The sequence below is a fragment of the Canis lupus genome, chromosome 21 (genome assembly GCF_048164855.1).
Source record: "Canis lupus baileyi chromosome 21, mCanLup2.hap1, whole genome shotgun sequence".
Classification (NCBI taxonomy): domain Eukaryota; kingdom Metazoa; phylum Chordata; class Mammalia; order Carnivora; family Canidae; genus Canis; species Canis lupus.
The window spans coordinates 48,055,944-48,079,076 of NC_132858.1; the positions used below are offsets into that span (position 1 = coordinate 48,055,944).

The 23,133-nt window shown below is 41.7% G+C and overlaps 1 long non-coding RNA gene across 1 annotated transcript; it reads right to left on the bottom strand.

Moving 5' to 3' along the window:
* Positions 1–3,523: 3,523 nt before the first annotated feature.
* On the bottom strand, positions 3,524–18,346 carry LOC140613156 (uncharacterized). The gene is made up of 3 exons (XR_012014317.1): positions 18,152–18,346; positions 16,238–16,347; positions 3,524–7,008 (listed from the first exon to the last, which is right to left on the bottom strand). It is a non-coding gene; the product is annotated as an uncharacterized lncRNA (long non-coding RNA).
* Positions 18,347–23,133: the final 4,787 nt, after the last annotated feature.

The following is a 23,133-nucleotide window of genomic DNA, read 5'->3' on the forward strand; positions in this document are numbered from 1 at the left end:
TAAATTCAATACCTGAAACCAATTTTACCATTAATGCTAGTTAACTAGAATTTAAATAAAAACCTGAAATTAAAAAAAAAAAACACCCTCGTGTTTTATTCGAGTCAGGTTTCTTACGACTTTTCCATAGTTTACTTAGTATTGTGAATCTATAAAGGAAGAATAAGTATTCAGAGTTTTCCAAACTTATTTGGCCCAAAAACCCTTTTTCCCAGAGAGAACCCAACGTGACCAGAATACCATATTGCATACTTTGGGAAATTCTGCATTAGGGAATTTGAGTAGGGAAGAAAGATTCTTGTCCAAAAAGCTGTTGGGTTCTCCCTCCCTCCTTTCTGGGGCCTGCCTTTATGCAACTAACATTATTTTTACCTAGCAGTATTTATAGTCATTTTAAAGAGGATTGAGCCAGAAGACTCTAAGCAAAGTCCCCCAAGTCACATAGCTGGTTAGTTGCAGAATGAGGAGTAGAACCCCAGCTGTGGATTCCCCCCCCCCCATATCTGGCCACCTGGTTAATAATGCTTAACAGTTTTCCACATATAGTCCACACCCTCGATTCTGCAAGTGAGTGGAACAGAAGTAAAGATGCATAGCTGGATGAGAGTTTGTAGGTGTGATACGAGGCCCCAAATTAAATTCCAATATTATGTGCTGCCTTAATATCTAGTGAGACCAGGAGGGCTCATCTAGCCCAAGTGTAAATTCTCTCCCTGCTTCTGCTCTTGCAGATAAGGTCCTCTAGCCAAACCATGTTCCTTATCAGGGGGACCAGGCCTGGTTCCTACTTTCCCCTAAGGAGTGGGTTTCGGTTCTCTGCCAATCTGCAGAATTATTCAAGCAGGCCAGTCACATCCTCTCCTGGGAACAAGGGGGCACCTCACCCTCCCAATGCCACAAAAGCTTGCCTCCCACAGCCCCTGGTTGTTCACTCTATCCCTGATACAATCCCCAGGTAGCCCCGTGAGGCGTAGGATGTACTGCTCCCCTGGGCTGTGGAGGTATGTGACTAATGAACTGCAGTCCAGCTCATCTGCCCAGTGTCAGATGGCATGTGTTTGGCCATCCCTGCAGCTACAGGGGGAGAATCACTCCCTCACCAATGGGGTAAACAGGAGGTAATTAAAACAGCGGGCTACACAATGTGCAGCCAATGTTTGAAACTGTGAATAAGAAGTTACCCTGCTATAGGTAGAATTTTAAAAAGAAAATGTGTTTTGAGAATGTAAGATAAATCCGTACCTGGTCGCCTTCCTAGACTGGCTTTAGTACTAACTAGAAATTACTGGACAGCTGTCTCCCAGCCAGCTGAAGTTAATGGCTAATGTGATTTAAAATCCATATTTTGGAGTCAGGCTGAATGGTACTGAAATCTCAGCTCTGTCACTTAGTAGGTGTGCGGACGCTGACGAGTTAGAGGCTCAGTCTCACTTTTGCTTGCTGCACAGTGAGAAAATAGTAATAGCCGCATCGCAGAGCCATTAGGAAGTAAGAAGAAAAGCTCACTAACTGCCAGCTCACTGTTGTTTGTACTTCTAAATGACAAAAAAAAAGGGGGGGGAGGAACATCTGGGTGGCTCAGTGGTTGAGCGTCTGCCTTTGGCTCAGGTCGTGATCCCCGGGTCCTGGGATCGAGTCCTGAATCTGGCTCCCTGTAGGGAGTCTGCTTCTCCCTCTGCCTATGTCTCTGTATCTCTCATGAATAAATGAATAAAATCTTTAAAAAAATGAAATAGATAAAAAAGTGTCTTATAGAAAAGTAAATATCTTTGGAAGAAGTCAACATGAAATCATTTCTTTAAACCAACATGTGAATGGATTCGCTGAAGCATGCCCTTCCACTTGGAACACCTGATAAACATGAATTGTTTTGGACAGAGGAAGGGAAGGATGGAGAAGCAGGAACATTGTGTCTATACATGGAAACACAGTCCTCCTGGAGATGCAAATAGATGTAGATATGGACATCCAGGTATCAATTCTGAGAGGAGCAGGTTGTTCCAAGTAGGATCTTGATAAACTCTTATTTTTGGAACTATTGGAGGGTAATGATTTTACTGGACTCTTCAAGGCAAAGTCACCAGAAGAGTGTTATTTCATTGTGTAAAAGCAAAGGTGTAAACTGTTCTCAGGTATATAGCAAAGTGCCTTCAGAAACCATGTTAATAAAGAACGGCGGTGGGAATGGGGTGCCTGGGGGGTTCAGTCTGTTGAATGCCGACTCTTGATTTTGGCTCAGGTCATGATCTCAGGGTCGTGAGGTTAAGCCCCTGCTGGGCTCTAAGCTTAGTCAGGAGTCTGCTTGAGATTCCCTCTCTCCCTTTCCCTCTCCCCCTCACCCCTGTTCCCCCCCCTCTCTCAAATAAATAAATCTTTTTTAAAAAAATGGAGTGGGAAGAAGACAAACTGGAGACATGTAGCTCAGGCTACCTCCCAGGAAGTTTCTAGAACCAGGGTATAGGCTCCAGAAACAGAAAGTTGTGAAAGTAAAAAGGAGCAAGCATGACAGGAGCAGCTATATTCATGGTGGATACCTTAGAGTGGAAGCCCCTCAGATGCAGGTGGCAGGTCAGGAGTTGAGGTGAAGACTTCAAAAACAGTGAGACATTAATTGTAAGGCTGAGAAAGGATAAAAGAGTAAAAAGACGCCAAAGTTGGGGAGAAAGTTTTCCTTTTTACCAAGAATCACCATTTGATGATGGTGAACAGAATCTCTTTTTTTAAAGCAAGACAACAATATTGCCACTTCTGAGAGAGAGAGCGGAGAAGAAAAATTGGAATGGCATGAGGGAGTCCTATTAATGAAAACTGCTATAATGATAGCAGTGATATAATGAAAAGAAGTCATGAATTTTTTTCCAGTGCCTAAACATCCTTTCTATCTGACAGAGCTGAGACTTATTCATTTCCAAGTTCTCTTCTCTAGTATACAGGACATGCTGCCCCCCACTAAATGTCTAATACTATCAGATAAACACAACTGAAGATAAGTAGATCATGAGAAATTTCTGTCTCTAATACAAAGAGCCATATGGAAATGACACTCAAATCTCAAAGAGTCACCTGTGGGAAGACCAAACTTTCAACTATGGATCTGCTGGGTTCTGATGTTAACAGCCTTCTTGACAAAGCCAAGGCAATTTCATCATGAACCATTCACTAGCTGTGTTTCCTCCAGCATATTCAGAATAAGACAGTGGGCTCTAGCATGTTTTTAGATCACTGGTATACTGATTATAATAAATGTTAAAGGATTTTGCAATTCCTTCTGTTTCATAATTATATCAGCTTTTAGGTATTCATTTGTGTGTTTTTTTAAATTATGACACCCATAAAAAGAAATTATTTCTCTTAGCAAGTGGAAATAAGTGTAAAGAAGTGAAAAAATAGTTTTGTAATGTTTTTCTAAAAATTTTTGCCATTCCTTTTACAGAGATTAATTCATACCAGCTTTTATCTTATTATTAAGTACATATCTTGTACAATACCACAGAGTCCAAACACATTACAAATCGTAAGAATTTTAGGATCCCAAAAGACTTCAAAATCTGGTACTTTAAATACAACTTGATCATTGAATTATACTGCTTTTTGAAAATTATATGCTGTGAATTTAAAATCATGACATGAGGCTTTCAACTCCAGGCCTGGGTAATGATGTATTTTGTTAATAATTCACAAAATGGTGACTTGGAGTCTTGGAGAAATTTATTTATCTTTCAGAACACAAACAAAACCTGGACAGTAACTTGGCTATGACTGTTCCTAATCTGAATTTTTTTTATATTTATATTACATTATCTCCTCTCTCACCTCCTTTATCATGTCAAGGACTCAGAGGGCCCAAGAGGTCACCTATTTGATCATTTCTTCACTCAACAGACATCTATCAAACATATCAATCAAGCACTGGGATAGATGTTACTATTACTCCTCTCACCCCGAAGAATAAGTATGCTCATGGGCCTGAGGTGGTCACCATTTAGTTAGGAAAGATGATTCAGTGTGCTGAGCTCACCATTAGGAGCTCAGGAGAAGGTGTGGTTAACTGTGTAGAAGACCTTGTGAAGACAACACGGAGGGGACAGTATTTAAATTGATGGAGGAGAAATTAATCAGCCAGAAAACAAAGGGAAAAGCATTCCAAGCAGAGAAATTGGCATGTGATGACTGGAATTTTGAAGAGCCCAACACTTCAGAGTTGATAGAGCACAGGGTGCTTGTTGGGGAGAAGAAGGTGGTAGGTGGTCCTGGAAAAGAAGGTGGTGGATAGATGTAAATAATTCACAACTGATTTCCACCTGAGGATTTTAAGCAAGGAAGTGACAAGATTAGATTTGTCTTTTGGAAAGATAATATTTGAAGGAGGTTGAAGCACAAACTAATATAGTAGCAAGTAGAAACAGGAAGGGAAAGAGGCCACTGCAATATTGCAGGCAAAAGAAAGCATTGCTGAACAAAGACACTGGCAGGAGATGGAGAAGAGGGAATATATTTGATGATTTCTGGAAGGTGGACTTAGAGGTCTTAATGAACTATTGGTTGTGAGGTCTGATGGAGGAATTACAATTTTGGCAGCTGTGAATACGAATGTCCTTAACTACATAAATACCACAAGAGCAGAGTAGGAGAGAGCCAAAAGGGCAAAGTGAGGAGAGATTTATTGGATTTGTTGGGATTCAGGTGATACACTGAGTTTCAGATGATAAACACTTGTGTCCAGTAGGTATTTACAATGAAGAAGAGAATCCAGGAACAGGAGGAATGATGGATGCAGAATCAGTGGCTGATGGTGTATACAGACCAGTCGAAGCTGACATAGTAAATGAGGTCACCCGTAAAGAATAGATGATGCTTGAAGAAGAGCCAAGGATGGAACTCTAGTGGATTCCAAAATTTAGACCATCTTGTTTACAATCATGAATTAGACTTGTATGGTTATTTTTAACAAATAAATTTCAGTGGTCTAAACCACTGTTTAGGCACCATGATTTAGGGAATCACCGATATGACACTATTATTAATAAAATTGTTATCACTGATACTAGAGAAATATGATCTTAATAGGTTCATTAAAGATAGCTGATTATCTTCTTTTTGTAACAACTGTGTTCTTAGCATCTATCAAATTTCCAGATCATTTGTTAATGGACATAAGTATACAGATATACAGACACAGGTATTATGGAGTTAACTCAGATATAGGTGTACAAGTAGATACATGTAGATACCGACTTAAATAAATTGCTAAATATCTCACACATCTGTATCCCCAGGGGTTGTCTCTTCTCAGGCCTTCATGTCCACCTCTCAACCTTCGTGTTTTCAATCCACAGAGAATTGTTTTGGCCCCATCAGGTAACTTCCAGTTCATATTGGTCTCAATATTTCTGGCTTTGCTTATGTAGTGAGAGTAACTCATGCTATTGACAGGATCTGTCAATTGCAAATGTGTGTAGGCAACTGCAGCAATGTCATTCCGACATGGGGTGCTGAGATTGACCAGCAGAAGAATTCTTCAATGTATCTGGAATGGAACACAGAGGGCCAGAGTTAACCCGGGTCTCCACCATCAGTTGCCCTGCAATTCCCATTAACTGTGCCATTTTGGATGATTTTATTGCTATGACCCTGAGCCGAAAAGGGAACAGATTTTATTTGAGTCCTCTTCTCTCTTCTCCCCACGGTGTAGTACGAGTTCATGTGCTCACATCCCCATGCACACGGCCTAGGCAGATGTATATATGAGCCGTCACATAAAATCCCTGCACATTTACACAGTGTATTTGGATAACATACACACATAATAAAGCTTTCCATAGATACTTTTTCATTCTGTGTTCTCACTTCTAAGTGAGATGAAAATCAATGTGAGAGATCACTAGAATGTTTCACCCAGATGACATTATTGTCATATGTACCATACCATAATTCATACATTAATATGTAAAAATGACATTTTTTTAATAAAATGTGTCACTTTAATTTAGAGTCGAAGGAGAAGACATAGGAAAATATTTTCCAATTCATTAGGCCACAGGCCCAAAGAAATAAATCCTTCTGATGAATCCTGTCATCACATTGTAATTCCAACACTTCAATATTCTGAAATTAACCAGACCCATGCCACCCTCTACTTCACTGTTTCAACCTAAAATGCTTCCAGAAAGTTCCTCAAGCGCTAGCTGTGAAATTACATTGTGCACTAATGGGAGTCGCTAGGCAGGGGGTAAAAGAGGGTGTTTCGCAGTGTGTAACTGATTTTAGATAAGCGGTGAGCTCATGCATCAGGAAGATGACTTGTTTCCTTTTCACATTTTACATAGCGAAGCAGCCAAGGTAATTTTACAAGCCAGGATCTCGGTGTAGCTGTTGCAGTCGTGGTCGTGCACAAGCAAGAGCCCGCTGCTGCTCCGGCCCCCAAGTGTTCTCTCGTGGCATTTATTTATTGTCTTTGGAGGGGTTCTCCTTCGTGGTGCCATCTGGCAGAGGTTTTTAAGGAAGCTGTTGATCCAGTCTCCATCGCAAGAAGAAGAAGAAGAAGAAGAAGAAGAAGAAGAAGAAGAAGAAGAAGAAGGAGAAGAAAAACGAATTGGTCAGTAGGCTGTTCCATTTTGATTCCTCAGCACTTTAAATTACACCCATTTCTGGCCAACAAATTGCCCTCAGAGATGCTGAGGATTTTCCTTATAGGCATTGATCTTTCAGAACCTGTCTGCTAACTATCTTCCAAAGACAGAGTCAGTGCCTTAAAACCAAAGGGGCCTCCCTGTCCTGCCATGTGTCAGAGTACATTCACTTGACTGTGAACATGTTCTTCCAAACATCTTAGGAATATGGGATCTGGTGAAAGACTTAATTCATTTGTAAAGCTCTGGTTTCTAGAGCAAATCAGTCAGCACATACACACTTATATTTCCTAAGCATTCCCCTCGCATATTCATCCTGAGTGGGGCCAGGCCAGCAGTCTTCACCAAGCATCTACTGTTGCTAATGACTGGGGCACACCTGTGAACAAAGCAAACACACTTGTCCTCAGATTCTATGATGAAAGTAATCAGAGAAACCCTGTGTTAAAAGCACCCAGAAATGTTTCTTCCCCATGAAGACTTATCAGATCTGTTAATATGCTAATGAGTACTATGCATCTAAGAGGGGAAGAAAAATCTGTAGCTTTTCCCACGTTAATCCAGGTCCCCCCTTTTTTAATGGGGACCACACATTGGATCTAGTTTTTTGGAACATATTGCTCCTCATTGATCATGGATTTCACCCTTATAGATTGCTTGGTCTTTACCACATTCACTTATTGATCATTCTACATATATGTCCATCAACCAGGAGGTTAGGAGTCTATCATTATTCAGGTGACCTCATTTGCAATGGTTACCACCTGAATTTTAAAGAGTGTTGTTAACCAAATTTATCAAGTACATTTTGAATAATTCAATACTTCAATAGAAAAATAGAGAGTAAGATGATATTGAAGGCCATCTTCATAGATGTGTTCGGCACTATGCCGAGTACTTATTGTGAGTGGCCCAAGTCAAATCTTAAAAAACTCATATGAGGCAGCAACTATTATCTTTATTTTTTAGATAAGAGTGTACAACACAGAGAAGTCGCCTACCCAAGGCCACACAGCCGTTGAAAAGTGCACCTGAAATTTGCCCACAGCTAAACTGCCTCCAGGCCTGGGCTTCAGCTCACCTGCTATGGAAAAGTCACCTTTCAGACCATTGTATGTGCTGTTTACTAGGTATCATTGTAGATTTCTAACCACCCGTTCAAGTCAATTAAATTGTTCCCATTTGCTCAATAAACAGTTGTCTTTTAGGAAGGGCCTTTGTTACGTTTGTTTTTCTAGTATTGACTATGGAAAGTGAAATTCTTGTGATTTTTCTGACCACTGACTTACAAGCTTTTGTGTTTACTGAACATGTCTTTTCACATTTTGTTAATAGAACTTGTCTTTCACAAAGTCCATGTCCTAGACTTTCTTTATTTCTGTATTTTATCCAATAGAATAGGAAGCAAGGCATGGAAGATGGTGGTAGCTCTGGCAGAGAAAGGAGAGAGAGCAGAGCTGGTGGGTAAAAGTGTGTTCCTGTCTAAAAAAGAAGGAAAAAGGGAATGAGCAGGTGCATGAATGCCTGGGACAAAGTTGGAGAAGGAAGACCCATGGAGGGCAAGAAAGGTAAAAAAAAAAATCTTGAAGTGTCCCCATATTTACAGATAAAAAATGCACTGACCATGAGAAAAAAATAATCACTGTGGTGATTTCATGCTTAACATATGAAATTTGGCTGAAAGAATGGATGTGTGCATTTATAAAATTATCAGGAATTTCCCATAGATTAATCAATATATAGGGGCAATTAAAAAATCACAGGCAATAGTAACTACCGGAAAGTATTAAATCAAGTGATAAGTTTCAATAAGTTTTTAATATGATTTTCAATCAGCTTTCTTCAAATGGAAAATAATGTTGAAATATCCTATGTCTCATAATATCAACACTTACTCTCTGCCTCTTCCCTCCTGAATTGAACAGCTACTACTCACTTTTGCCTCGAGAGATGTTTATCGAAGCCTCACTCTGTGCCAGGCAACCTGCTAAGTGCTGTGACACTTAGGAGAACAGCATAGGAGATATGCAGGGTACCGGGTAGGAAATAGTAGGAGCTATTTCACTACGCAGCACGGAGAAAAATAATCACAGGGTATGAATGTTTGTTTAATGTGGATGAAAACAGGAGGCGGGCGTGGAAGGTTTTTGACCAGAGTGCAAGTTTATAAACCCGGCGTCGAATGAATGTTGATGGAGGCAATGAGTGCCAGACAGACTGGAACTGAGTGAGCTTCCTCTGCAAGGCTTCCGGAATCACCTGTTAACTAAGACAATGAGGGTCATCAGGGCTAAGATGATGAAAGAGAGAATAGAAAAAAAGGGACAGATTCAGGATTTGTTCTGTTTTTGAAAACCCAATCACCAAATAAACCAAGAACAAAAATAGGACTTGGAGAACAAAGTCTTGAGTGGAAGAGGAGAGAATTTGTCCAAGAGCTGTCTGAGCACCAGGCCTGAGAGAACAGGACCTGGTGGCTCTAGCAACCAAGACCCTTGGGAGAGTCACTTTCAAGACTGGACCCTGTGCTCTGTTTTAATCATGTTAGTTTGAGAAAAGAATGACATGGAGAGCAAACAAGCATATCGGCAAGAGCAGACATCCGGGCATCCCCAGATGGGGAGACAAGGATGAAAAATCTTCAACCTTATACCCGCAGACAGACACGGGGTTGGGCTGCGAGAGAAGTGAAGTGGAACTGAAGGGTTTTTCACCTTAATCTGAAAACTGTCCTTATATCCAAACTCCCACACTTTGTCTTTTCCCTTTGCTTTTTGGCTGATATGAACACGCACTTCTCTGTTTATTTGGATTTCAGATTTTGCTCCCCAATCTCCTCTCCACCTCCTCACTTTTCCTTCAGCTGCCATCTGAGCTGACCTTGGCCAGTGACCGGGTGCTCATTGCTTTTTGCTCTGGCACCTTCTACAACGCCAGGGAATTTTAGGCCATAGACACGGTGCTCCCAAAATCCCTGTGGTTAAGTTGGGGTCATACAACTAGTTCTGGCAGGTGGGCAATGAGAAGCAAGAAGTGTCTAGGGTACCTGGTGACTCAATAATAGGTGTCTGCCTTAAGCTCAGGTCACGATCCAGGGGTTCTGAAATCAATGCCCACATCGGGCTCCCCAATTGGGGAGCCTCTCCTCCCACTCATGTTAGCTTGCTCTCTCTCAAATAAATAAATAAAATCTTAAAGAGGAGGAGGAAGAAGAAGAAGAAGAAGAAGAAGAAGAAGAAGAAGAAGAAGAAGAAGAAGAAGAAGAAGAAGAAGAAGAAAGTGTCCCTTTCAGCCCAAGGCAGTGTGTCTACCCCAGACTTCTGTGTCCCTCTTGTGACAACCTCAGGGGCCGGGGGCTCCAGAGAGCATCTCCATCTGATGGAGGCAAACCCACATGGCCCACACTGCACTTTGTGGAAGCAAGGAATCAACCGTGGGTGGGCTGAGCTGCTGAAAATGAGGAATTGATCTGTTGTGGCCACTAGTATTTTTTATGGCCAAGTCACATACCAGCCGTCACATATCAGCCGAGATGCACAGCCTGTTTCCGAGAGGGAAGGGAAAGGAGGGCTTGAGAGTAGAGCAAAGTTTCCATGGTTGGGGGGCGGGGAGGAGGTGGGGACACTTGTACTGTCTACATTTAAATTTGCCCCCTCAAAATTCTATCTTGTTTGTCCTCCAATCCTCAAGCCTTGAAGATGTGAGCTACTTTATTAATAAGATGTTTTCTCGAGGAATGTTCTATTTGGAGCCCCATGTGGGGCAATTTCCATAGGAAGTATAGACCCTCCCACCCTGGTTTACGCAGTTATCCCTCACTGCATGGTAAGAAACCACCACTATTTATTATTATGTATTCTGCTGTATTCCAATACTGTGCAAAGAACACGTGACAACCCTGAAGAAATTTGGTTCATGAACATCATTTTGTGAATCTCACACTAACGCTAAGATATGTGTACCCCACTCCCATTAAACCATAACTGTGTTTTTCCATTCCAGTGTGGATGCTGCTCAGATAAAACTCAATACTTGATTAGATGGTGGACTTCTTTTGTTTTAGACGCTACTTTCATTTTTTTGTGGTAGGAGGGTGGGTGACTGATGGTGACTTTTCTGTGTGTATGTGTGTTCTCCATAGAAACAGTTCTTTTTTAAGGGGAGTAACTATTGAGGATAGAGGAATCACTTAGAGGCTTGACGCCAGAAATGTCTGCTTAGAGTTAATCATATTTTCCTTCCCAACCCCCATAAATAGCTGAGGTTGCATAAGTGATGTGCAGTGTGATTAGGGTTTACAGAGCCCAAGGCATAAGATATTTACAAAGTTTTGGCATGAAGCTCGGTCTATGCTAACACTCTATACTTTTTCCCACACGGATCTGGGGAAAAGGGCATCTGGTTCCTCGTCTTATTTATGGTTGGGCTCTTCACTGGTCTGTGGGATTCCTACTCTGTTTCGAGCCAAAGTCCAAAGATGGGACACACAAAAAGCTCCCTTCCTTCCACATGTACAATCAATCCTAACACCATGTCTTATACAATCACACCTTTAGAGTGGTTGAGTTGGTTTTTCACTTCTCAGGATAATCCAATAAAGTCATCGTTGTGGTTTAGACGGTTGAAGAACATCCTTTGAGAAGACAACTGAAAACAAGAGTCACTCAAAAGACAGTTGGCTTAGCCTCCAAAGGTAAACATGGAAGAAGCTCATGATTTGGGCTGCTGCTGCGTTTAGCAAACTACGGTGGTTGGAGGGGGAAAGGCAAACTGCTGGAGACATGATGGCCTTCCAGCAGTCAGCGAGTGCTCCAAAACACACATTTTGTTTTAAAGCGAAGTATTCCGTTGTCAAAAATGTCAAGAATTATCAAAGTGGGCAAGGTTCAAATCTAACACAGTGGCAACGGAGTTTTTATTTAGGGAAAACATGAGTAAGAGCTTCTTGAAAAACTTGACGTGGGAAGTAAAAAAGATTTTTTTACTTCTGTTTTCCAACAGTAAAATAATTGATCTCAAACACACATACTACTTGCCCTCCAGAGGTTTGCTTTTCTGTAGAGCAGCAATCTGGCCCATTTTGCTTCACCATCTTTTCAGCTGTCTGACATAGCTCTCCAAAGCCATATGTCTACTAATGGGCCCCCCTTAGCTCCTGAGCTAATGTTCATGGGGACTAAAGGGATTTGGCTCGGGATGAAATCCGCACAGATAATGGTGGGTCGGTTGGGGGAGGGATGGAAAGAGAAAAACTAATGTTGTGGAGACTCACTGTGTGCCAAGCAAAACACTAAATGCTATATAAATCTTAGCTCCTTACTCCTCAAAAGAAAAGTCCCTTAAGAAGCGATTATCATGGTTGTTCCCCTTTTACTGATGACAATCTAAGACTTCTGGGTGTTAATTAACTTTGCCTTTAAGTAGAGGTGATAGGATAGGAACCAGACCCATCAGGCTCCAGGCTTTTTCTCTTCCTGCGGCCTTGCTTCCCTGGGCACACATGTCTAACTGCAGCTTCTGCACACTTGCACACCAGTTCCCCACACCTTCCTGCCCTCCAGCATACACATACACACACAGAGGGAGAATTTCTGAAAGATTCAGAGACAGAATCCAGGCAAAGGAAAATCTCTGGTGTTTGACTATCTTCTATAGAACTGTGCATTTCCATGATTTTTTATTCATTTGAGATGTGGCTTAACTCCAGTATCCTCCAAGCCTCAGATCCTGCCAGAAACCTAAGCAGAAACTGGGGCTCTGCTCCCCAACTATGGCTCCTGCCACCTCTCCTTTACCTGAAATCATCCTTCTAGCTCAGTCACTGGCAAGGACTTGCCAACAGCATCTGCTACCCTCACCTGCCTTTGAAACTGTGTCCTCATTTGAAATTTCCTCCTTCCCTATCTTCCCATGTCCTATCTATCAAACTGGGATCCCAGATATTAATAATGATCAGAATCTTTCATGAGATTAAAGTTGAGCCCCGAAAGATCACAAAGTTGAGCCCACCAGAAACCAGGTTTGTGGCTGGGAAAATTCCCCTCAAGTCCACCCATGGCCCGAGCAGAAGGTCCCCACGTATACCTGGCTTCTTCCACCTTCTGATTTTTCTCAGCATGTCCCATCATTTAGCTCATCACCATGTCTTATCAAGCCAAGCACACCAACAAGCACTACCCAGTAGCAAACATGGAAGTGTTCATGTGTTTTCAGTGACAAAAAAATGTATTTTCTCTGGAAAAGTCTAACATTTCCTCCATTTAGACCTTTGGAAAACACATGGAAACCAAATGACTTTCATTTACTTAACCATCATGCAGTGCCTTATAGACTGTTTCCAAAGATGGCCGCCAACAATTCCTCCCTTGCCTCTCCTCCCAGTAGGAGGGGAATCTATTTCCCCTCCCTTTGAATTTGGACTGCCCTTTTGATGCACTTAGCCCAATAGACACTGTGCCAGTTTGGGCCTAGTCTTTAAGAGGATTAGTGGATTCCTCTTTGTGATCTTAGAGCTCTAAGCCACCCTGTAAGAGGGGAGACTACCTTCATGGAGAGAGAGGGAGAGCCAGCCAGGCTCCAGCTTTTCAGTCACCCCAGACGAGGTGCCAGACACATGACCAATGCCATCTTAGACCTTCTGACTTCAGCCGAGCACCTAACTGAATTCGATGTGACCCCAAGCTGACACCACATGGAGAAGAAGGATTCAGTTGGAGCCCTACCCACCCTGCTAATAATGCTTACTAGTAAATCATATCAGTTGTTTTCAGCTGCTAACCATTGGGGTTGTTTGTACACCCATATGTGTAACTGAGACAAGTACAGACCATACACCTTGCATCCTGCTAGCACTCAATATATATTTATTTCAATCAATACTGGCAAAGATGTTGACTCCCATTGCTGATTATAAGGGTTCAAGAATAAACACTGCTGGGGAAGATATCTCAAATTGTCTAATTAACCATCCCCACCCCCGTCCTTGGAGCAGTTTCAGGGTAGCAGCTGAGATAGATTACAAAGGGTCAGGGCCAGCCATGTGCTTCTTTTTTGGAAGTGCCTGCTGGGGATGGGGAGAGGTAACTTCAAATCCAGCTCCTGACAGAGTATTCTGGAGTGGGTTCAAGGGAAAAGCTGCCTCTGTGCTTTTTAAATTTTTTTCTAATGACCTAATACTACGTTGTGTCTGAAGTGACATCATGCACAAGCCAGGTACTTCCCATGACCCGTTGTTTGCCTTCAAATATTTATAAAAACTCCACAATAGCCTGGCAGGACTTGGGCTTGGCAGTGACTCTAGCTGGTGGTTGATATTCCTGATTCTAAGCCCCATGGTTGAGGCTATAGATTTCAATGAGAAGGACAAATAATCTTCCTGGGAGATTATCAAAGAAGGAAACCTTCAAATGACACAACCACATTTATTTTAGAAAGAACAACCACGAGTCGTGTGTTAGAGTGAGTGTCTTTTTGTTCATGGAAGGTCTTTGTTAAAGGGTATATTTACTCTACCCTCTTTTGAAGTAGCAAAAGCCCTTCTATGGGTGCATCAGGGAGGCCTTTGGATAGCTCTTTCACACTCCCAGGAAGCATTGAGATAAATTGCTAAGTCATTCTTTGGTATATGATGGCTTGATGGCCTAGAGATCATTTGAGTCCCTACAGGTAGACAGCTGTTAACGATCCCTGAGCTCCTCTGGCTCCTGGAAATAAATGGAAGATGAAGCTGTTTGCAGCTGCAGTTGACAGAGCTGCCATCTGCTTAGCTCCCTGGAAGCTCTGAGCCAAGGACTTTGTGTCTAAGTGCTTCACAGCAGAGCGGGCAGTCTTCTGTAGGGAGCTGGCTTGAAGGTCACCTCTTCCCCTCTCCAGAAGGCATTTCCAGAAAAAAGCACACAGCAGCCCTGACCCTTTGTCATCTATCTCAGCCACTGTTCTGAAACTGCTCCAAGAACAGAGGGGAATTAGAGAATTCAAGATAGCTTCTCTTTGGCACTGTGGCAGTGGTGACCACTCACCCCTACAGGAAGCCCTCCCTCCCTCAACGTGTACCCATTGTGTGTCTTTCCCTTTGGGCAACCGCCTCTCTCAGTAACACTTCCTTCTCTAATTCTCAAACATAGTAGCACCACAGGATAGTCTTAAACTCTGCTTTTTTTCCCCTGAATCTTCATTGTTTGGGGGTATATCTTTTACCCAGTATACTCTATCTATAGCCCAAGCCAACATACCTGTACTTGAACACCACATCACCAACTTCCAACTGGATATCTCCTGGAAGACCTCCTGCCTTTCCCAAATCAGTATTTCTAAAGCCAAATCACTTGTCTTTCTACCCAAAAGGTAGCTGACTCTGGATTTCCCTACCTGCTGTATTTTCTGCTCCATTATCCATATATCTCAGAAAGAAAAAGATAGAATGTCACATACACTTCTATCTCTAGGCCTTTTCCTACTCTGGACCTCCCCTTTCTTTTACTTCTTTTCTGTCTTTGTTTTCCCTTTATTTTGTCAAATTCTAGCCCAGTGTTCTTTCTCTGGGAAGGCTTCTCCCATCTGCCCCAATCTTTAGCTCAGAGACAGGTAGTAATTCATTGCTGAAATCATTCTTTGGCACCTACCCTCTACCAGGCACTTGCTTCAATGTGGTCATTCTTCATGTGTGTAATCTACTTCTGGGACTAGAAGAAAGCTTCCTAGATATCAGGAACTACTCTAAAGTTATGTGTGGCTTCATTGTTCATTGATAATGATGCTTATGATGACAGTTTCTAATGTTTTTCTCATACAAAGATCATAGCTCTAAATATAAATTTTTTTAATAATGTCTGAACAGAAAGGTTTGAAGAAAGAGAATGGTAACTCATTTCCTCACAACCATACACTCCTCTTTATTCTTAATATCTAATTTTATATTCTAATAAATTGATTCATATCAGTGAAAATGCACATGGTAATATCAACAAGCTAGTTTAGGGCTGTGGAAAACGTGCCTACAGAATACTGCAATGTGGTCCAGCTCTATGTTGAAGTCCCTGCTCCCCTGGCACTGCCTCCACACTCTCCTGATTATCTCTCCGTTCCTCCCCCTTCATATCCTTAATTGTCCTTGTCTTGCATCTTACCCCTAGACCTTTCACTTGGCCCTCCTCTTTTCTCTCTCCACTTGCCCAAAGAGGGCAGTTCACAAGCCTGTCGCCAGTATGTGGAGGGCAGCTCTCAAGCCTATCTCCAAAATGTGTTTTGACATTTCCTAAGGCCCAGACACACACTACTGCCAGCTAGAAACTTCTTCTTGGATGTTCTTCAGATAATTCGAATACATTTTCCACTTTCTCCCCTTCCTCTGCCTCTGTCTTTGTTAATGACATGACCAGCCTCTTTAGCAAAAGCTCCGGTCATCATTCTCTTTTCCCTATGTCTCACCCCCAACACTAGTCTTGGTGTCCTGTAGGTTTTATCTCTTAAATATTTTTTCTCCTTCCAATTGCTGTTGTGTCTTCCTTCCAGTGCTTTGTATTCATCAGGATAATTAACACTAGTGTCAAACATGGAAATCTGAGGTGGCTTAAAATCACAAAGGCTTATTGTTATAGACTCCTACAGACCTGATACAGGTTGCATGATCTCCAGAGCGGATCTCATCCATGTGGTGGTTCAAGATCCATTCTTCTTCCAGCTTGTGACTCTGCTGTCTTAACCCATGCCTCTGTGATCTCTGATGGAAAAGAAGAGAAAGGGGGATATATTGGCTGTTTATTGCCTTAAGCAGGAAGTGACACAAATTAGAAGTGGAAGTAGAAGTGCCAGACCATTGGCCAGACCTAGTCACATAATCTAACCAAACTGTGAGAAAAGCAGGAAAATATAGAGACACATGGAATATATGGTGAGTGCCAAGTATCTACCACATTCTTCCTCTCTACTCTATCTATATACTTTTACTAGAGAGGTGTATATATATATAAAATTTGGTACAATGCATAATTTGTCATGTCACTTCCATCCAAAATCTATCAATAGCTCCCCAATATTCATGGAATAAAATTTATAGGCCTACAATATCTGGCTTCAATCTACTTTTTTAGCAGTACCTTCAAATCTACAAACCCTTAGCTAGAACCACAGCAGACAAAATATTCCCTGAACATTCTGTTCATCTCTCACTTTCATGTCTTAGTGCATATGGTACCTTCTTTCTGAAATATATGGAAAATGTAATTTAAATGTGTTTTGACTTTGCTGTGAATTGTTATGTTAATGCAAACCTTGGATGTGGATCTATACAGAAAAAATACATACATGTGTGTAAACAAACCCAATTCTTATAGTTTCCCTTATCTTAGGAAAACAGACCTAGAGTTTAGTTTACTTCTTTACTCCTTAAATTAAGAATGTAACCACACTTGGCTACAATTCCTACTCTATGTATACTCAAATCCCTCAAAAAGCCAGTGGTGAATGATGCTGTTTCTTTGAAGACAGGTTCCAGATCCCTAATGAGACTATTAGAGGAAAATTTGGAGACACTTAACAGCTGATGAATTTCATATAAGAATTGGAGTATTTCCCTTCTGATCCAATCCATGACCACACCAGTCAGCTTTCTCTGCCAGGAATTACCCCTGGGACCAGGTTTATATCTGGATATAGAGGAAGATGAGATCTCTGCTGCTGACAGCCTAAGCCGCTAGGAGCTATGATTATTCAAACACAGAATAAGGAAAGTTCCCTTGGGAAGCCAGGCTGCTTTAGCAATAGGCCAAGGAATTAGTGAGAAGGCAGTGTAGCCTAGTGGAAGCAACCAGGGGTCTGAAGGCAGACACATGCAAGGTCCTATCTGCTAAGGAGTCCTGTGACCTCTGGAGTTTACTTAACCCTGCTAAATGGAAGATTTCTCATCTACCACTTTTTCAGGAATGGGATGGTGATTACATAAAGCAAAGAATGTGTGGCAGATTAATTTTTGAGACTTTTATTTGTATTTTCCCTCTGCATCTCCACCCAAACACATACACACACACAATCCAATCTTTGGGTTTCCTAAGTCAAGGACTATTCATTGTGTAGAGAAGAACTCTGTCTCAGTAGAAATACTACCAATCTTCATTGCTGAAGTTCACAGAGGAGATATCCCTATAGGAGACTAGAGGGGTAGGGAAGGCAGAGAGCATTGGAGGCTGGCAGATGAAAGAGAAATCATGGACTTCTGTGTGACAGTGCCCCAGACAGGCATTAAGACTTCAGAGGGTGCCCAAAGAAAGGCTGTTCAAACATAGAAGGGCTCTCAGCCTACCTAAACTTTCCTGGGCCCCAGGCATATTGCCAAAGCCCAGCATGGAAGGAACTAGAGGTCTTAGGAGCAACCAGTGTAGCTGAAGCCTAAGGACAGGAGGCATCTTTTACTATACAGGATAACCATAGTAATGGCTGAGAATAAATTCCCTTACCAAGTAGGTAGGCTGGGAACCTAATTTAAAATGGTTTGAAGAAAACTCTGAAATAACTGAAATAAATCTTACCAGGAAGCCTTCAGTAGATGTTCACACGACTCCTCCCCTCCGTTGTCTCTCTCCTGCTGCTCTGAACATGACGGCAGGTATGCAGGTGGATCTATCCACATCACCACATCAGCCCAGACCTATTCTCCTGGAATGAATGTTCTTATTACAGACGAGATCCTTCTACCAATATCTCAGTGAAAGCTTGTTGTGCAAAATTCTCCAAGACAACACACAACTCAAACACCTCATAAAGATAAAAGAATAAAAATGCACAGTCATTCCCAGGTTCAGTACTTCCAAGAACTTGAACAGCTGCACGATCGTGTTACTGTAACCCTCAGCCTAGCCACCTATGAGGTGTTAGACAAAGTTTGCTCTTTCACGAGTTCAAAATTTCATTTGGCTCATCTCACAGCACCCATACCAACTTAAATATCTACCAATCCTTTCTTCCCCAAAGAAAGTCATCCTCTATTTGCTTCACTGATCACATAGTTTAATTATCAAATAAATCCCCAAACACCAAGAATGATCCCTGGCATAAAGGAGACAACAGCAAAACTCACAATATATGAGACTGTTTATTGGTGTTATTGATGAAATGAAGACTCAAGAAAATATATTTACATTAAAGTCTGGGAAACCTTGTCTAACCTTCTCAGAACTGCACCCCTCCCCACTCCCCACTGCCAGAATCCTTTTCCCTTGAGTCTTTTAGGTCTTGTCACATATTGCTAACTTGTTTCTTGTCTGTCTCCACTGGAGAACCTCAAACTCCTGGTTAACTATAAGAACTCCAGAGTTAGTATAGTGTCTCACTCCAAGTAGGTGCATAGAAAGTTCTGCATAAAATATTTTAGTCTGTTGACAAATTCTTGAGATATAAATAGCAATAATGTTTCCAAAAAAATTTTAGGAAAAAAAAACCCTATTGTTGACATTATGATTATTATTTTACATTTTTTCTCCAATGGACAGTATTTGTCCTTGATAAAGGCATCTTCATGAAAGTCCTGCTCTAGAGATTCACTGTTTGAAGGGGCAACTAGACCATGGTCTGAATCAGCCAGGAAACATATACTTGACAAACAGGAAAAGAATCAGACCTAATTTCCCCTTAGAAAGGAAAATGGTACAAATCAACTGATCCTTGGTTATTAAGTAGACAGGATGAGGTAAAAAAGTTAAGTGTTGAAAGTTGAATTGCAGCTACTTGGCCCACAGCTAACACCTCTCCACCCCCTACCCAAGCCCAGCTGTGTTACTACATATTTCCCAATAAGAGACATTTAGGCAACAGGTCTTGTGTGGGCATCAACGAGGGTTCCTTAGTAGCAGTGAATGTGAAACGTTTGGCTGTCTCTTCTGAACAGGCATTATGGAATATAAGCTGGGAGCCAGCAGCCTTTCCACTCCCAAAGCAAAGAGAAGAAACACTGTCAGAACAGAGAATTTGCTGGAGGAATCCAAGACAAGGTTGGCCCATGTCCTCCCAAAAGGTATATAGCACAGAGGATGGGTTCATTTCCAGGATGAGTCTTTTTAACCCAAAACAGCTGTTGATAGAAGAAATACTATCTATCCAGCTTTAATTTATAAGAAGGTGGTCAAGGTTGGAAAGAATTTTGTTAGAAACCCAGGATGGGTAGAAGCAAATTATTACCTACAACATTATCTGGACAGAGGTAATTTTCAGAAACTCAAAAGCTAAATTTGGGCAGGGAGAGAAGGAACCCTTTTCCCCTAAGAAGACTAATGGAAAACTGTGGAAAAAAATTGTGAATTTAAAGGAAGTATTAAATCAGAAGAGACTCAGTAGTGGACATTCCTCTAACCACTAAATGGTGCAGCAAAACAAAGGCATAAGGTGAACGGTTCCTCTCACATATATCAAATCTTTGCTGTCCACACCACTATCAGCCTGCCATGAAGGCCAAAAGCATTTGTTGAATTAGTGGTTCAAGGTTAAGATACTACTTCTCAATCTACAGTGTTTATTAACTAGGTTCAGCAACAATTAGAGGAAAATGTGGTTTAAGCAAGTTAGAATTTTGTATGTTTTGGTCACATCAAAAGAGATACCCAAGGCAGCAGTTCAGGGCTGGCATGGTGATTCTGTCCCACAAAAAGTCCTTAGGGACTCAGGATCCTTCCAGCACACCTTTCTGCCATTTTAAGTATGCAGTTCCCATCCTCATCATCTGAAGTGACAGTAGAGCCTCACTCCTAGTGGCACAGAAAAATAAACAATTGTCCTAGTCCCACTCTAGGCTGGGATCCCGTGTGTGCTCTTTCAGGCCCAACTGCAGGCCTCAAAGGGGAAAGCTGCCCTCCTCATGCCAGACTCCCTGCACAGTCAGCACATTAGATTTTTCTAGAGTGAGTTGTGAGCAAGGACTCAGCCTCCCTGCCTCTACCTGCCTCCCTGGACCAGGTGGGCTATGCTCAAATGTATATGGGCTTCCTAGCCCCGGGCACTTCCATGGAGAGGCCTCCTTTTCCAGACCTCAGTTGAGGTCCTTCCCGTGTATCTCTACAAGACCGCATTCTCAGCCTGCTGCCTTGACTACAGTGCTTTTCCCCCACAAGGACTCAGTACCTGCCAGTCCTAGTCATTCCCCTTATCTTTCCTTGTGGGCCTCTGGATCCATAAAAAGGCAGGAGGCTTTGTTTGGGGCTCCAGGACGGTGTGACGATGGTCTTGTCTATACTGCAGGCTATCTGGCCCTCCCTGCTGTGGTCTGTAGAGAAATCGAAGCAGTGGGGAACTGGTAACTGGTGTCTTTTCTTTTTCCCTCTTGCCTGCATGGTTTCAGTAAGTGGATTGATTGTGATTTTTGATATGGCTTATCATCCCAATTGAACACTTTGACACCTGGCAGCATCAGTTATATGCCTGGTGTCTCTCAAGGAAAGGTCCCAAGCCTGCCATCCAACTATTTTCCTTAATCCCAATGGTCCATAGCAACCCACCAGGGAGGCTGTAAAACATAGGCTCTTTCTATTACTACAATAGAATATATAGAGAAGAAAGCTAGCATCTTTGTCACATCCTTGTATGTTGTTGACTTATGGGAGCAGATGCAGAGAAAAGCCACATGATCTCACTTCTGTGTGGGCTCTAAAAAGAAAAGGCAAAGCCATAGATACAGGGGAATGTATTGGTAGTGGCCAGATGTGAGTGCGTGGGGGTGGGCAAAATGGGTGAAGGTGCTCAAAAGATACAAACCTGCAGTAATAACATAAACAAGTCCTGGGGACATAATGGATAGCCTGGTGGTCATATTTAACAGTATACCCCAGTCTATATTTGCAAATTGCTAAGAGAGTAGATCTTAAAGGTTCTCATAAGAAAAAAAAATGTTGTCACTGTGTGGTGATGGGTGTTAATTAAACTTATTGCACTAATCATTTCTCAATATATAAATATATTGAATCATTATGCTGTACATTCAAAACTAATACAATGTTACATGTAAATTATAAAAGAAAAAAGGGAGGAAAAAAAGAAGGGTAGGTGTAGCTGTGGATGCATCATCTAAGGCGACCAGGATTTGAGGCTGTGCTACTGACTGACTGAATCACCTTGACAGGGTTCACCTTTGGCTGCATCAGTCTACTACAACCAAATGGCGTACTTCACCTGTACGCTGTCTCTGAGGTAGTCAGGGGTCCAACCTTTTTGTTTAGTAGCTTTACTCATCCTATTTTAAAGACCCGATTGCATATCTAAAGGTCTGCCACTCAAGTCTCATTTATGTGGATGAGGGCTAGGAATAGGATTCCCCATGGGGAAGACCCCCATTAGAGTTTTGTTTTGTTTTTCCATCTTTGAGTTTCTGTCAAGGTTATTAAGCTTTTTTGCCCGATGTCTCACTTTAGAGGAGTGGCATTCACCTTCAAATTGTAACTGAATGCCTTTCAGTTAAAGAGGGAGTGGAACAGATTGCCAGTGCTAAGTTATCTGAGACAGTGCAGCACTGAACCCTAAAATGACTATATGAGATATGGAATTTGGACTTCAAAGGACACAGATGGCAAACCAAATACAGAAAATGTAACCCTTAAAGAGAATAATTCATTAAGTAAGCAAAGACGGGAAGATGATGTGAAAACCTTCTTATCCACAGAATACTCTGAAATCATTTCCGGAAGGAGTTCTCAAATTTAAAATTGATTTGTGAACTTTAGCTAGACAAGATGTTAATTCAAATGACATGAAAGGCCATTCCACCATGCAGACATGTGCCTTGAATTATCCTCTGCTCCTTTGCCATCTTTCAATTGAAAAGTTTTGGTAGGGCTCACTGCAGATGTTGGTCTATAATTTTCTATTCTTCTGTAAATGAGAAGGAAGACTGTGATTCTTAAAGTCACATTTCATAAGGGAAATGTCAGGGAATACATTTGCAAACAAACTTCAAATACATCCTACTGATCTTTGATGATTTAAAATTTATGTCTGCTAAAAATCCAGTTTAAAATTTATAATTCATTAATTTTCATTCTGCTAGTTTCATAGTAAATTTTGTTTTCATTATTTTCCAATTACTACATAATATTCTAAATTCATTAGGCACCCATAATCTTGTGATAGAGGGTAAGTCCTAGAACTATACCTCAGTTTCCTTATTTGTAACACAAAGAGGATTTTACCAGATTAGTGAGTCTCAGTAAGGGAGTGAATTGGCACACCTAAGGGCAATGGGTACACTTATGACTCTTCTTTCCCAAGATTTGGGTATGCATCCTTCACCCGAGGCACATCTCAAATTAAGAATCATAATGTGGGATGAAGGAAGCCTGGGTGGCACAGTTGGTTAAGCATCCAACCTCTGGTTTGGGGTCAAGTTATGATCTTGTGGTCATGAAATTGAGCCCCGTCTGGGCCTCCATTCTCAACATGGAATTTACTTCGGATTCTCTCTCTCTCTCTCTCTTTCCCTTTCCTTTTGCCCCTCCCCTTGCTAATGCTCTCTCTCTCTCATATAATAAAATAA